The 16,375-nt window shown below is 45.5% G+C and overlaps 1 protein-coding gene across 3 annotated transcripts in view; it reads left to right on the top strand.

Annotated features, from left to right (window-relative positions):
- ESYT2 (extended synaptotagmin 2) overlaps positions 1-16,375 on the top strand; it is a 126,032-nt gene that overhangs the window by 42,569 nt on the left and 67,088 nt on the right. The gene's annotated exons all lie outside the window — the stretch shown is intronic.

The following is a 16,375-nucleotide window of genomic DNA, read 5'->3' as shown; positions in this document are numbered from 1 at the left end:
CGCTCATGTGAAAGAGGCCTTAGTGCTCACAGAAGTTATGCCCCCTTAGTGCCCCCACACAGTAGAATCCTCCCTTAGTGCTCACAGAAGTTATGCCCCATTAGTGCCCTCTAACAGTGGTAATTGGCCCCTTGGTGGTCCTTTACAATAGTGTTTCCCCTTAAGTGCCCCCGTATTGTTAATAAAATAAAATAAAGTAATGCTCCCCTAGCTCTGTTCCCCAGATGAAGGGAGAAATATTGCTCTCCCTAGCAGCTGGCGCAATCCAGTAACATCAGGCTGGGATGATGTCACTGTATGGTGCCTGCTGCTGGGGAATGAGGCTCGAGCCGTAATAGATGACACCGAGAGCAGCAGACTCTGGTCCGGATTTTGGACCTGCTGCTGTATCTGTCATTCATTACCGCCCGGGGCTCGTTTCCCAGTACATACACAGTAATCATGAATATGTGTACTATCAGACGTTTGAATCCATTCAGGGGTATGCACAGATGTGCTAGAGCAGTGATGGCTAACCTCCGGCACTCCAGCTGTGGTGAAACTACGACTCCCAGCATGCTCTATTGATTTCTATGAGCTCCAAAAACAGCCAAGCAAGAGTGAATGCTGGGAGTCGTAGTTTTACCACAGTTGGAGTGCCGGAGATTAGCCACCACGGTGCTAGAGCCTCGTAAGTAAACTCAGAGGGTTTGATTATTTTTTTATTTTTTTTATTGATTTTTTATTTGATTCAACTTTATTGTCATTCCACATGTATAATACAGGGTAACGAAATACAGTTTGCATCCAATCAGAAGTGCAAAGAGCAGCAAGTGCAATAAAAACAGGTTATATACAGATAAGGATAGTGTAGAAAGTAGGAATAGTTATGTACACATTATGTACAGATAAATGAAGTATACAGGTGTTTATATTGCTATATAGAGAGAAAATATAGAGATGTACTATGGACAAATATACAGATGTGCTGAGGTATACAGATATACGGATATTCAGGTAAATTAAAGGGGTTCTGCACTTTGTTTAAACTGATGATCTATCCTCTGGATAGATCATCAGCATCTGATCGGCGGGGGTCCGACAACCGGGACCCCCACCGATCAGCTGTTTGAGAAGGCAGCTGCGCTCCAGGTGTGCCGCAGCCTTCTCACTGTTTACCGCAGGCCTAGTGATGTCACGACTAGTATCAATGGCCTGGGCGGGGCTAAGCTCCATTCCAGTGAACAGAGCTTAGCCCCGCCCAGGCCAGTTGATACTAGTCGTGACGTCACTGGGCCGGCAGTAAACAATAAGAAGGCCGCGTCGCTGCCTTCTCAAACAGCTGATCGGCGGGGGTCCTGGGTGTCGGACCCCCGCCAATCAGATGCTGATGATCTATCCAGAGGATAGATCATCACTTTAAACAAAGTGCAGAACCCCTTTAAGTATACAGGTGTTTATATTGCTATATAGAGAGCAAAAATACAGATGTACTTGAACAAGTATACAGATGTGCTACACATATACAAATTTACAGATGTATAGTAAACAGATCTGCAGAATGCTATGAATATAGCTCCAGAAGTGGAAGAGTAGTGATATGAACAGACTATAATAGTGAACAGTGTAAGACTACTCTCACACTAGTGTTTTTACTGGATCCGGCAGGGTTCAGCAAAAACGCTTCCGTTACTGATAATACAACCGTCTGCATCTGTTATGAACGGATCCGGTTGTATTATCTGTAACACTGCCAAGATGGATCCGTCATGAACTCCATTGAAAGTCAGTGGGGGACGGATCCGTTTTCTGTTGTAGCAGAGAAAACGGATGTGTCCCCATTGACTTGCATTGGGGGTCATGCCGGATCCGTCTTGCTCCACATCCCAGGACAACATGTTGCGGTTTGCTCTCCGGTATGGGAACGCAACTAAATGGAACGGGATACAGTTTGGAGCATTCCGTTCTGTGTTCAGTTCAGTTTTGTCCCCATTGACAATGAATGGGGACAAAACTGAAGCGTTTTTACCCGGTATTGAGCCCCTATGACGGATCTCAATACTGGAAAACTAAAACGCTAGTGTGACAGTAGCCTAAGTGTAAGTACGTACTATAGCAGAGACTTTTGCTATGACAGTGTCCCAACTATAGCAGTAACCAATGTGAACATACCGTGAATATTGAGAATGAATGACAGTCATGGTCATTAGAAAGAATGGAGGGGAGGAGGAGGAGTGTAGAGGGTTAAGTGAGTGTGGATGGGAAGGTTCAGTTTCACCACCCGCTGCAGTGCCTTGAGGTCAATCCCCATACCAGACTGTAACACAGTTGTCAGGATGCTCTCTGTCGCACAGCGATGGAAGTTACCCAGTATGTCAGCAGACAGGTGGTTTTTCTTCAGTGTCCTCCAAAAAAAAAAGAGGCGCTGATGTGCTCACCAGGCTGGAGATGTTGGTTGACCAGGACAGATTCTCAGAGATGTATGTCCCCAGGAACTTAAAGCTGGAAACCTGTTCAACAGCCGTGCATTTATGTGGATGGGGTCATGGGTGTCTCTCTTCTCCTTCCTGAAGTCCACAATGAGCTCTTCTGTTTTGCTGGTATTCAGGAACAGGTTATTGTCAGCGCACCACATAGCTAGATGCTTTACCTCTTCCCTATAGTCAGACTCATCGTTGTCAGTGATGAGACCAATAACCTTGGTGTCATCTGCAAAGGGGTTTTCCCATCTTAGACAATGCAGGCATATCGATAGGATGTGCCCCCATTGTCTGATAGGTGCGGGTCCCAAGGCACCTACAAGGAGAACGGAGCGGAGAAAGTTGAGGAGGGCGCACTGCTCATGCGCAGCCACCCTCCAATTATTTCTATGGAGCCGCCAAAAATAGCTGAGCACTGGCTTGGCTATTTCCGTCGGCCCCATAGAAATGAATTGGAGCGGTGGCCGCGCATGCGCAGTGCGCTCCTATTCACTTCATTAGGAGAGCCGGGGAGCTGCGCCTGGTGGTGGACGGACCAGCCACAACTCTCCCCGGCTCCGTTCTCCTTGTAGGTGCGGGTCCCAGTTACAGATAGGGTTGCTGATTCCTGATACAAGTTTAGTGATCAACTTGGAGGGAATAACTGTATTGAATGCTGAGCTGAAGTCAACAAACGGCATTCTTGCATAAGTAGTGAAGCAGCCTCTGTACTGCTATTACTTCCATAGGCAGATTGGTGAGGATCCAGTGTGGGGGCAAGCATAACTATAGGCGTGAGTGCTACGGGGCGATAGTCGTTCAGGCTCATTGGTGATGAGTGCTACTACTGCCTGGGCAAGCGACAGGTTAAATATGTCAGTATAGACCCCTGCAAGCTGCTCAGCACATGCTCGAAGCACACGTCCAGGAATGCCGTCAGGGCCAGCGTTGATGCTGCTCAGTGCGTTATGGACTAACTGTACCTGTGGTAAGAACTTGTGGGAGAGAGTAGTTTGATTGTACTGTACTGTGAAATATTAGTCAATAACAGGATATTTTTCAGTGATGATAAAATTTATAATAACATACCAACTTTCATAAGTGGTCATACAGTTTCCATTTGTCATCTCTTTACCACCCCATTGGTAAAAACACCTTTGCTCCCTAGAATTGTGCCAGGTGGGCGGGCTCTTCCTGTTTGTAATGTACTTTAACCAATTAGATTCATCCCCTCTGCTGCTTCCCCTCCCCTCTCACAGGCTGAGGCAGAGCGACTGCAGCTGCATCCCCCTCCTTTCTCCTCTCCCTTTAATTACTATGGTACTAAGTTACTCTCCGCATCCCGTTCTGCACCGTTGAGAATGAATGGGTCCGCACCCGTTCCCGATATTGCAGAATGGATGCGGAGCTATTTGCGGACGTCTGAATGGAGCCTAAAGGTGAGTTTCTCTAGTGATTGAGACTATTTCGGAATGTCTACAGACTGCTGCATCGTGGGTAGTGTTGAGCGAACTTCTGTTTTAAGTTCGGCGTCTAAAGTTCGGCTTCCGGTTAGCGGAGAATCCCGATTATGGATTTCGAATTCCGTTGTGGTCCGTGGTAGCAGAATCAATAATCGGCCATTATTGATTCCGCTACCACGGACCACAACTGAATTCGGAATCCATATCGGGATTCTCCGCTAACCGGAAGCCGAACTTTAGACGCCGAACTTAAAACAGAAGTTCGCTCAACACTAATCGTGGGGAGCCTGGCGCTTCTCCTAATGATGATGATCATTAACAAAGTAGCACATATTCACATGTTACTGCAGATTCTGGTTACAGGACGTATATAGAACTGTGCTGGAAAATCAACCTAATTGCATGAATGCGATTTTTTTTTTTTTAAATATTTTATTTTATTTTTTAAATAAAAAAATCCACTTTTCTGCTAGTTTCTAGCTCCTCCCACCCACCTAGTTACATAGACACTCCCCTATCACTGCCCCGTTCATGGACATAACATCACAGGAAGTAAGAAAGAGCTGCATGGACATGGTCATGTGACCACAGAAGATCTGTCATAGGCTCTCACAAGCAGTCCAAAACGGATCAGTTTTGACCTAATGCATTCTGAATGGAAAAGGATCTGCTCAGAATGCATCAGTTTGCCTCCGTTCAGTCTCCGTTCCGCTCTGGAGGCGGACACCAAAACGCTGCCTGCACAGCTGTGTACACATCTCTCAGTTAATGAGGGTTACCATGGAGTGCAGAGGACTGGTTGGGTGTACTAGCCGTCCTCATGACATCTCATGGTCCGTCCTTGGTCTTCCCTCACGCCCCTGAGAAGTGGAGGGGTGGTATGCCTACTTTAGAAGCTATATGATTTAAAGGGAACCCGTCACCAGGTTTTACCCCATGACCACTAGGCTGCTTCCCATACATACCTTTGAAAACTTATGGTTATTGGTTCCTGGCAGTGCGGCATCCCCGAGAAAACAAAATTATAATAACTCCTGCGCCGTATGCTATTTAACCCTGAAATATCTGGGTGTAGCCAGTCGTCCCAGATGTGGCAGAATCAGTCTGTGTCATATTAATTGACGTCGATGCTGCTGTCGGCCACAGGCCACTCCAAACCTCAACCCTTGTGTTCGAGCCGTAAGCTGACGCATGCGCGTTGTAGATGTCCTTGTTGTGGGCAGAGGAATACCCACAACAAGGCTGTCTATGCCTGTGCAGTAAGCATGCATATAAATGTTGGCAGCATGACCGTATTCTGAATTAAAGCTCCTGCTGGTTGGGTCCCTGCGTGGCACTGTCAGCAGTTTATTACTGCTTCGGCGTTCTTCTCTGCTCTGTGCATAGAACTCAGTGAGAAAGCAGACCCTGATCATCGCTGCCTGTGTGCACTGACCACACAGGAGGCTGTTTTCCCCTGTAACTGGGGCTTCTTTGGATGCTCCTTTGGGCCTCATGCACACAACGGTTGCCGTTTTTGCGGTCCACAAATTGTGAACTTGCAAAAGATGGATACCAGCCATGTGTGTTCCGCATTCTGCGGAACGGAATGTCCTGCCCTCTACAGAACTGTCCTATCCTTGTCCGTAAAATGCTCTATTTTATTTTATTTTATTTTTGCAGGGCCACGGAACGGATGCGGACAGGACACAGTTGTGCTGTCTGCATCTTCTGCGCCCCCATTGAAGTGAATGGGTCCACATCCGATCCGCCTTTAAAAAATATGTTTGTGTGCATGAGCTCTTACAGTGGAAAAGTGCAAAATAAAAAAACAAAAAATGCCCGTGTCTCCCCGAGGCCTTTAACTGATCTCCGTGGAGTCATATTATGTGCCAAAATATATAATTAAAAATACAGTAAGTAAAAAAAATAAAAATATGATAAAAATCCAAATAAAAGAAAAAAATATAATTTTTTTTATAAAAATGCCCATGACAACCGAAGCGGTTTCCATAGTCACCCCGTGCACGTAAAAGTATACATGTTATCCATCAAAAAGACCGACACAAAATAGGAAACCCTTTTATTTTTTTTTGATGTCATTTTGTATATTTAAAAAATAAAAAGCTATAGTTTTTTTTTTTTGTTTTTTTTTTTAGAAGACGCTTTGAAAAATAGTTTTTGCCGTTTTCTCAAAATTAAACCTAAAAAAGGGGTGAAAATTCTCCAAAAAAACATATTAATAAGAAGTCCTAAGTGTAAAAAATTATTATGGCAGTACAACAATTTAAAAAAATAAAGTTAGGGTTGTTAAACCACCATGTGTGCTAAAAAAAAAGCCCCTGGTCATTGAGGCCGGGGTCACACATTATTAGCTGTGGATTTGCCATCACGGATTTATCTGCAGCAAACTGCAGTGTTGTACAGTATCAGTATCAGAATTCACATCCACATGCTACGTAAAAAAAAAAAAAACGCAGCAGAAAAACTGCAGTATTGTGTTTTTCAAATCTGCAGCATGTCAATTTATACAGCTAATTTCTCTTGCGGATTTCACCCTTCTTATTGAAGATTGTGATGTCTATTGGCCTTTCTGCAGCAGAAACAGCACATGATACTTGCGATCTTGTTGCATTTTTTGCATTGTGAATTTCCAAATCCGCAGATTGTCAATTGTGCTGGCAGTTTTGCCGAACGTGTGCCGGCCATGCTCGTGCTGCGGGCCGCAAATTGGGCGATCCTCAATCTGCATTTGACGGTCCGCACCGCACAAAGTTACAGTACTTTTTTGCGGTCCAGCGGCATGGACAGAAAACCCACGGAAGCACTCCGTAGTGCTTCTGTGGACTTGCGATCCGTGCCTCCGTTCTGCACCGTATTTTCCGGATTGCGGACCCATTCAAATGAATAGGTCCGTACCCGTGATACCTGTGCCTGTATGTTGCGGGCTCCAATATAGGCACAGCCTAGGTGCAGGTACTCTTGGTCCTCTTGCACACGAAATGCGTTCAGGAAAACTTGCACTATTTTGCAAGCAAGTTCAGTCAGTTTTGTTTGCGATTGAGTTCAGTTGTTCAGTTTTTATTTGGCGGGTGCAATGCGTTTTTTAAGCGCGTGATAGAAAACTGGATGTTTACAAACCTCATCTCTTAGCAACCATCAGTGAAAAACGCACTGCATCCGCATTTGCTTTCGGATGTGATACGTTCTTCATGGAGCGTGAAAAATGCAGAATATAGAACATGCTGTGATTTTCACGCAGCGCACAAGTGATGCGTGAAAAACAACGCTCATGTACACAGCCCCATTGAAATGAATGGGTCCAAATTCAGTGCAATCGCATCACGTATTGCACCCGCGTGGAAAACTCGCTCGTCTGAAAGGGGCCTTATAGTGCCAGCCGACATTACTGCGTCTAGCAATAGGATTATACAATTGGGTCCATATATATTTGGACAGACTTTTTTCTAATTTTTGTTCTGGGGCCATTCAGGACTATTCCACTTCTTTGCTTTAATAGACTCCTGGGCTGCTTTTGGCTTTATGTTTTGGGTCATTGGTCGGCGTTTTATAATACAGATGGACAATCAGTTTGGCTGGATTTGAGCAGACAGTATGTCTGACAACCCCAGAATTCACCCGGCTGCTTCTGTCCTGTCACATCATCAATGAACATGCCCACCCATCACACTGCCTCCGCCGTGTTTTACAGATGATGGGGTATGCTTTAGATCATGAGCTGGACCATGCCTTCACCATACTTTTTTCTTTCCATCATTCTGGTAGAGGTTGATCTTGGTTTCATCTGTCCAAAGAATGTTCTTTCAGAAGTGTGCTGGTTTTTTAAGATGTGTGTTTTTTTTTTTTTTGTTTTTTTTTTAAAGTCCAATCTAGCTTTCTTATTCTTGAGGCTTATGAGTGGCTTGCACCGTGCAGTGAACCCTCTGTATTTACTTTCGTGCAGTCTTTTCTTTATGGCAGATTTGGATATTGATACGCCTATATCCTGGAGAACGTTGTTCACTTGGTTGGCTGTTGTGAAGGAGCTTCTCTTCACCATGGTAATTATTCTGCCATCATCCTCCACTGTTGTCTTCCGTGGGCATCCAGGTCTTTTTGCACTGTTGAGGTCACCAGTGTTTTTTTTCTTTCTTTCTTAGGATGTACCAAATTGTAAATTTTGCCACTCCTAATAGTGGAGCAATGTCTCGGATGGGTTTTTTCTGTTTTTGCAGATGAAGGATGGCTTGTTTCACCTGCATGGAGAGCTTATTTGACCGCACGTTTACTTCTCAGAAAAATCTTCAAAATGCAAGCACCACACCTCAAATCAGCTCCAGGCCTTTTATATGCTTAATTGGGAATGAAAAAATGAAGGAATTGCCCACACCTGCCCATGAAACAGCCTTTGAGTCAATTGTGCAATTACTTTTGGTCCCTTTAAAAACAGGCTGCCACATGTAAAGGGGCTGAAGCTCCTAAACCCTTCATCCAATTTTAATACCCCCAAATGAAAGCTAAAAGTTCTCTAGAACTATAAATGGAATATGTTTTAGTAAACGGGTAACAAAAACAAAATTTGTGTCAGTGTCCAAATATATATGGACCTGTGTCATATGGCCATACTAATATATATATATATATATATATATATATATATATATATATATATATATATATATATAAAGAAAAGGCAACAGGAGCCGCACTGCGACAAACAATGTCAGCGGAGTGCAAGCGGCTATGGAGGCGGTCCCCCTCCAAGGCATATAACAAAAAGAAATTCCGCAGCACTTCCAAAGCGTAAAATGAAAAAATAGTACTTTATTTACCAGACAGCAACGTTTCGATCCTTCTCTCTGGGATCTTTCTCAACCACTGCTTGAGAAAGATCCCAGAGAGAAGGATCGAAACGTTGCTGTCTGGTAAATAAAGTACTATTTTTTCATTTTACGCTTTGGAAGTGCTGCGGAATTTCTTTTTGTTATATATATATATATATATATATATATATATATATATATATATATATATATATTACACACACCTTCCCTCATAGTCGGTTCAGTTCATTGCAGAAAATATTGTATTGACGACTTATCCTGTATACGTAAATATGTCTATTCTATAAACTATTGCCACGTGTGTAATGTGACGCCTCTCACTTCCCAGCGCTGCAGCCGGCTGGGGTTTCTGTGCGAGACGTGTTAATTCTGTTTACATTGACGATGTTAAGAAATGAGCCGCCGACTTCATCAGGAAATTAATTGGGATCAAGTGTAACCGTAATTAGTCATTCATTTCCATATGATTGGTGGTTGTAAACGAGCTGATTAGGTAATTGTTTTATGACACTTTGAAGCCAAGTTTCTAGAAATTAAGAAGAAAAAAAAATCCAGAGTAAAAGAAAGGGAAGGAACAAGAAATGAGAAGGAAAGTCTAAGATGTGAAATGTCCAGAGGGGACGTAGTGTTCCCCTTCAGAGCCTGATCTGTGGCCCATGGGTCTTTACAATTTACTTCCATGTAGTTACCAAACAGGCTAAGGCCGCATTTCGGACATGTTAGGCATTTTCATCATCGTAACTTAGGTAAAAAAAAAAGGCATTCAGTAAAGCCTGTTATCCTGCAAAGTTGAGCCAATTTTCCTTGTTTTTCCTGACCACAAATCTGGTCCATCCATTTGCAGGACGCACACGGCCAGTCCTATGATAGAAATGCCTATTCTTGCTCTATCTGTTTTGCGGGGCCGCGGAACAGAAGTATGGATGTGGACAGCACACTGTGCTGTCCGCCTCTTTTGAGGCCCATTGAAAATTAATGGGTCCGCACCCGTTCCGCAAAATTGTGGAACGGATGCGGACCCATTTTGCGGACATGTGAATGGACCCTTACTCTGGATCAGTAATGCAGTGTAGTTTTGTTCTGTATGTAAATTTCAAAGGTGAGCAGTGAACGTTATTTAGCATTATGTATTATTGTGACTCAACGGTTTAAGATCTTGATAGTCAGTGGAGGAGACCTCTGCATTTACATTCAGAGATCCCCTCCACAGTATGGTGCCATCGCTCGTCCCCATACAGACTCATTGTTTTCCAGCAGCAGGGGCCGTTTAGATTGCTTTATCTGCTCCCGGCAAATGGCAATTTTGTTGCCGGCGGCACAAATGAGCATATTACCCGACTTATTCATCTGGTAATCGGCGGCTCCTTTACACTGCCATATAATGACTGACCCAGATTATCTAGCGGATTCCTGTCCTGTGTAAAGAGGCTGTTACCTGCAGTCCTAAAATGACAGGTCATACATTATGATTATCTGTAACACCTATTCAACACTGCTGCATCTGTGTCCCTTACAGTACTGAGGCTGGTAGTAGGACACGGCCTAGAAGAGCTCATGTTGCGCTGTTCTTCAGCCTCACCCTACTGAGGAATGTTTTCCTGGCATCCTCATCTCTTCTTAGCCAGGAAGGGTTAGTGAAGTGCCATCAGCAGAACAAAGAGAAGTAGAATATGAGGTAAATGTAGACCTGTGCGCCCATCAAGCGTTATGTTGTGTACACGAAACCAGAAAGTCCTGAGCGTTGAGACAAGCCGGCAATACAACGGGGAACTTTCGGTGCCTTCTCGTAGGAAGCCGTCCTGTTGTGTGGCACCAAAGCTGGTCATGGTGGAACCCTTCAATGTCGGGAGAGTAAGGAGAGATGTCTATCACATTAATGAGGGTTCGTCAACAGCTATCCAAGGTGTATAACCAGTCTATTGATGTTAAAAGGGGTCCCACAAATTGTGGTCCCCAATGCACATGCACTGTCCGTTTGGCCAGCACTAACGGATGCAGACCCATTTAACTTGAATGGCTCCGCGATCAGTCTGCACCGCAAAAATAGAGCATGTTCTATTTTTTTTTTGCGGTGCGTAGGCAAGGACCGAAATACCACGAAAGCGCTCCACAGTGTTTCTGTAGCCTTCTGCTCCATGCCTTCGCTCTGTATCTTCCGGTTTTTCAAGTGAGAGCTGTTTGTCGGCTGCAATCCAACAACCTGGCCTTCCTCTTCCCTGACATGTGCCATCGAGAGAGAGCGGGGACAACCCCATGCACATTAGATGGTCAGCTTTTCCCACCGAAATTGAAGGGTTCCACCAGAAGTGTATGGCCAGCTTTAGTGCCACACAACAGGACGGCTTCCTACGAGCAAGGCACCCAACGTTCCCCGTTGTATTGCCGGCTTGTCTCACAACGCTTAAGACTGGTCAAATCCCAAGGCTTGTTGGAAAGTTGGATCTTGACTCATAGGTAGCCACTTCCAATCTTTCTTGGGAGATCCCTCATTGCATATTAGTTTCCCATGGAGCATTGCCAGTAAGTCTCCATACCTGGAGTACTTCCAGTAAGTCTCTATACAGGACTGGTCTCTTTAAGGAGATTCAGCACCCTCCCTAATCCACTGTCTAGAGATAGATATAGCTATATACTTCTGTAAATTTAGAAGTAGGCATGAAGAATGTCTGAGCCTCTTCACTCTGCAGCCTGTGAGGGCAGGGAAGCTACTGAGCATGTCCGTCCACCTCGGTATACAGGACAAGATAGACCAGCAGGGGGCGCTACCAGAGTGGGAAATGTCATGTATGTAAAAACCTAACAATATTTTTATGGCATGTCTCCTGCAGCAATACTTCATATGAAATGCCCTGTTCATTGCATGTATCTGGATAACCCCCATATGTCTTGGAAAGCCCAAACCAAAATAAGTGACCTTTTATAAAAGTAAAGTTTTGTGAGTCTTTGTGTGTAATTGCTGTATGGCAAATGTAGAAAATAGCTTATTTTATTTCAGGCTATAAGAATTTGCTTCTTGCTGGGCAAAATGCCCATCTGTGTCACAAGTCATGTATGTCACACTCGTCTCCATTTCACAATGTATATTTCTCAGCATTAGGCCTCTTGCCCACGAACTTAAGGGCCGCATATGGTGATTCTGCAATACACGGGTCACCAGCCGTGTGCTTTCTGCATCACGGATGCGGACCTATTCACTTGATACGGTGCGGAACGGAATCCCACGGAAGCACTACGGAGTGCTTATGTGGTTGTCCGTTCCGTGCTTCCACGGATCGCGGACCCATTCAAGTGAATTTAAGTTCAATGGGTCTGCAATCCGCATGTGGCTGCCCCACGGCCGGTGCTGCAATTTGCGGGTCCACAGCACTGGCATGGAGCCCTTACGTTTGTGGGCAAGAGGCCTTACAGTGGAAATCGTCATACATATCATTGGATGTAATCGCCTCTCACACTGAGGCGCCCCGCGGTGGCTGGAGAGGCGCGGCAGGGGATGCTTGTATTGCGCCAGTCTCTGGTTTAGCAGATTTGGCTCCTTTAGTGTTGGATTTCATGGTATGCTGGGCTCAGAAGACACGGGACGGATAGATTGAGATGTATATTTAGACTTTTGGCTTGGACTTTAATCAGTGGAGAGGCCCCAGTAGGAAACGTCTGAGAAGACCTGCTCTACAGTGTTTGCAGTGTGTCTGCGGGCTTACGTGCACGGACTGTGCGCAGCGTTAGTCTCTATGGCAGCTGGCACACGTAAACTTGTGACAATGTATGGTGCCAAGGTAAAGCATGGTATCATACCCTAGAGGCTATGTGTCATCCAGAATTTGCAGGGACTGTTTCTGAGAATCAGGGGCAGTCCCTACAAATCTGGCCTGTCCAGAATTGGGCATAATATAATGGTGACCAAACTTGTCACAGAAGCAGAGGACTAGTGAACAGTCAGAAGCTGCGTCCCCTGCCAAGCATTAAAGGGCATCTGTCAGCAGATTTGTACCTATGGAACTGGCTGACCGGTTACATGTGCACTTGGCAGCTGAAGACATCTGTGTTGGTCCCATGTTCATATGTGCCCGCATTGCTGAGAAAAATGATGTTTTAATATATGCAAATGAGCCTCTAGGAGCAACGGGGGCGTTACCATTACACCTAGAGGCTCTGATCTCTCTGCAACTTTGACAGAGCCAGGCAGTGTAAAATGTCATGATGTAAATGTTGGAGGAGTTCTTTAAAAAGCCAGTCTTAGTTAATGGCCCCCAGTATCCTCAGGCAACGTGTTGCAGAGCTGGAGGAGCTGAGCAAAATTATATATAATTTTGTGGGAAAAGATTCAATATACCTTGTTTTTTAGGGTGGGTTCACACCTCCCTTTAACTGATCGGGCAGAGACCAGCCTGCCGGGGTTCCCCGGATCCGACCTAGAACTTTTTTGTCCACCTGATATCCAGCACTCATCCCAGAAAGTGTCCAGATTCTCCCTGGATCCCGTTATAGGTAATGAAGTCCGGCGGTGTATGGCAGTATCCAGCTAGGCCATGTCTGGTGAACTTCGGCAGAGAACAGTTAAACGGAGGTGTGAACCTACCCTTGGGGTACTTTCACACTAGCGTTTTTCTTTTCCGGCATTGAGTTCCATCTTTGGGGCTCAATACCGGAGAAAAACTGATCAGTTTTATCCCCATGCATTCTGAATGGAGAGCAATCCGATCAGGATTTCTAGTTCAGTCTTTTTGACTTTTCAGGACAGAGATTATACTGCAGCATGCTGCGGTTTTATCTCCGTCCAAAATTCCGGAACACATGCCGGATCCGGCATTTTTCCCCATTGACATGCATTAATGCCGGATCCGGCCCTGAGTGTTCAAGCAAAACGGATCTGTTTTTGCGGTCTGCGCATGCTCAGACGGCAAAAAATTTGAAAAAAATAAATGCCGGATCCGTTTTTTCCAGATGACACTGGATAGATGGATCCGGCATATCATCGCATTTGTCAGACGGATCAGGGTCCTGATCCGTCTGAAAAATGTCATCAGTTTGCATGCGTTTTGACGGATCCGGCGGGCAGTTCCGGCGACGGAACTGCCTGCCGGAATCCTCTGCTGCTAATGTGAAAGTACCCTTATTCATTAAAAGCACTGCTTTAGCTTAGCAGATCATTAGGCGGTCCGGCTCAGTGAGTGACAGCTCTTTATGCATGCTCCTATAGGTAAGGCTGCCAATCACGGAGTAGAACCCCCACCGGACTCCTACGCTCCGTCTGCTCAGCTCCTCCTACTCTATACCACGCTGCCTGCTGATTTGCACTGTATTTCCCAACTGAGGGTTCCCTTTAAGACTTTCTATACTTGTCATACCTGGCAGACCTACTGAATTAATTTTGGACCCCCCCATGCTGAGGGTACAACCACAATGCGCGCTCGTGTCACAGTTGCGATGCAGCTATGCTGCATTCGAGTATTGCTGTGCCGTACGGGCGCAGCAGTCTCTTATTAAACTAATGAAGACCACACTGTTTAGGCTACTTTCACACTGGCTGTTTCCGTTTGTGAGATCCGTTCAGGGCTCTCACAATGGGGGACGGATCAGTTTTCACTGACACAATCTGGCGCAATAGAAAACTGATCCGTCCCCTATTGACTTTCAATGGTGTTCAAGATGGATCCGTCTTGGCTATGTTACAGATAATACAAACAGATCCGTTCTGAACGGATGCAGATGTTTTCTGAACGGATCCGTCTGTGCAGATCCATGAAGGATCCGCACCAAACGCGAGGGTGAAAGTAGCCTTAGGCTAGGTCTACACGACGACATTTGTCGCGCGACAGATAGGGCACAACTACACTGCAACATTATAATGGCAGTCTATGGTGTCGCACTGCAACATGCTGCGACTGCGACGCGACAGTCGCAGAAAAATCCATCTCGACATTGGTGCAACAATGTCGAGATGGATTTTTCTGCGACTGTCGCGTCGCAGTCGCAGCATGTTGCAGTGCGACACCATAGACTGCCATTATAATGTTGCAGTGTAGTTGTGCCCTATCTGTCGCGCGACAAATGTCGTCGTGTAGACCTAGCCTTAGTCGGTCTGCATTGTTAACAGCCACGTGGTATTGAAGGTGCTGCATGGCCATTAACAATGCAGATCATCTTAGTAGAATTAGAGGCCGCACAGGGCTGTAAGGTGGTACCCGTGGGACTGTCACAGCAGCAATGTATAGTGCCTTCATGGTGCTGGTCCTCGTCTTCCCTGTCCATACAGCAGTCACTCTCTCAGGTCACTTTACAAGCTGCTCTTCCATGGCTGAATCCTGTACGTTCTGAGGATTCCGCAGCCCCATTATCTGCTCTGTTTACAGTAGCCGTGTGCCTGGAGACCTGGCTTGGCGTAACATGCCAGGCTGTAGTGTAGCAAGGGTATGACTCAGAAAGGAAACAGACTGGCTCTGCGAGCTGTCAGGGTGGGGCGGTTGGTTTTTCGATTACACTTCATGATTCATAGTATTGTGCTGCAGCTGCTTTCAGACACACAGGATTGTCGCTGTTTTCTTTATGCACTTTTGCGTTTTCAGTGTTGTTTTTTTGCGCCCAAATTATTGGGTTTTATTTTTTTTGTGGTAAAAACACCAGCTCCAGATGTTGTTGAAGGTCTATGGGAAATATGAAGTGCAGGACACACAAGTGCTTTTTTTTTATTTTTTATTTTGCTGCTGGAGTTTTTGTTCATTAGGTGATGGTTCTTTTTGTCTTTCTTGCTTCTTTTAGTCTTTCTTGCTTCTTTTAAAAAATGCAGCATGCCGGAGCATCATCATCTCTATAGGGGGAAATGCTATAAAAGCAAGGGATAGTGGTCAGCTGCACTGTATGCAGGTGGTCATTTAAAAAAAAAAAAAAAAAAAAAAGGGTGTGTGGTCTTTTTGGCTTTTTTTTTTTATATATACTGATGACTTGCAAATTTGAGTGTGTAGGGACGGTATGGCCTGGGCTTGGAGGTGTTGCTGTAATTAACTAAACCACATTCTTAGGATTATATTCATTGTGCGGTGCTATGGATTCCTTACCTGTATGACCTAAAGCAATTACACGCCATCCGTCATCCTGTCATTGCGCTATGCTCGAAATATACTGGAAATTAAAGGGGTCTTCCAGGAGGGCACTATTGATGTCCTGTCCTCCAGGAGGGGTCATCAGTTTCAGATCGGTGGGAGTCCATCTCTCGGCATCTTCGCCAATCAGTCGTTTGAAGCGACCGCAGCGCTCACCAGAGCGTCCTCACAGTGTAGCTGTGGCTTAGTTTGGTATTGCAGCCCAGGACCATTCACTTGAATAGGACTGAACCGTACATGGGTCACGTTCATCGGTCACGTGGCTTATCAGGCCAAGGAGGAGGCCGCAGTTCTACCTGGAGCGCTGCGTCGTCTTCTGATAGGTGGGGAGCCAGGAGTCAGACCCCCGCCAGTCTGATACTGATGACCTAGCCTGAGGATATGTCATCAGGATTTTACTCTGGGGAAACCTGATCATTGGCTGCTAATAGCAGAACCCCCCGCCAAACGCTGTACGCCCAGGACTCTGTGGCGATTTGCCGGATGCCACGTTATGCAGTCTGCTATTGCAGCATGAATTCCCCACCATACGCCAGCTGCCAACAAGTGGAGAG

This window comes from Bufo bufo, chromosome 5 (assembly GCF_905171765.1).
Source record: "Bufo bufo chromosome 5, aBufBuf1.1, whole genome shotgun sequence".
NCBI classification, from domain to species: domain Eukaryota; kingdom Metazoa; phylum Chordata; class Amphibia; order Anura; family Bufonidae; genus Bufo; species Bufo bufo.
Note: the sequence above shows the minus strand (reverse complement) of the source record. Positions and strands in the feature narration are given on the sequence as shown.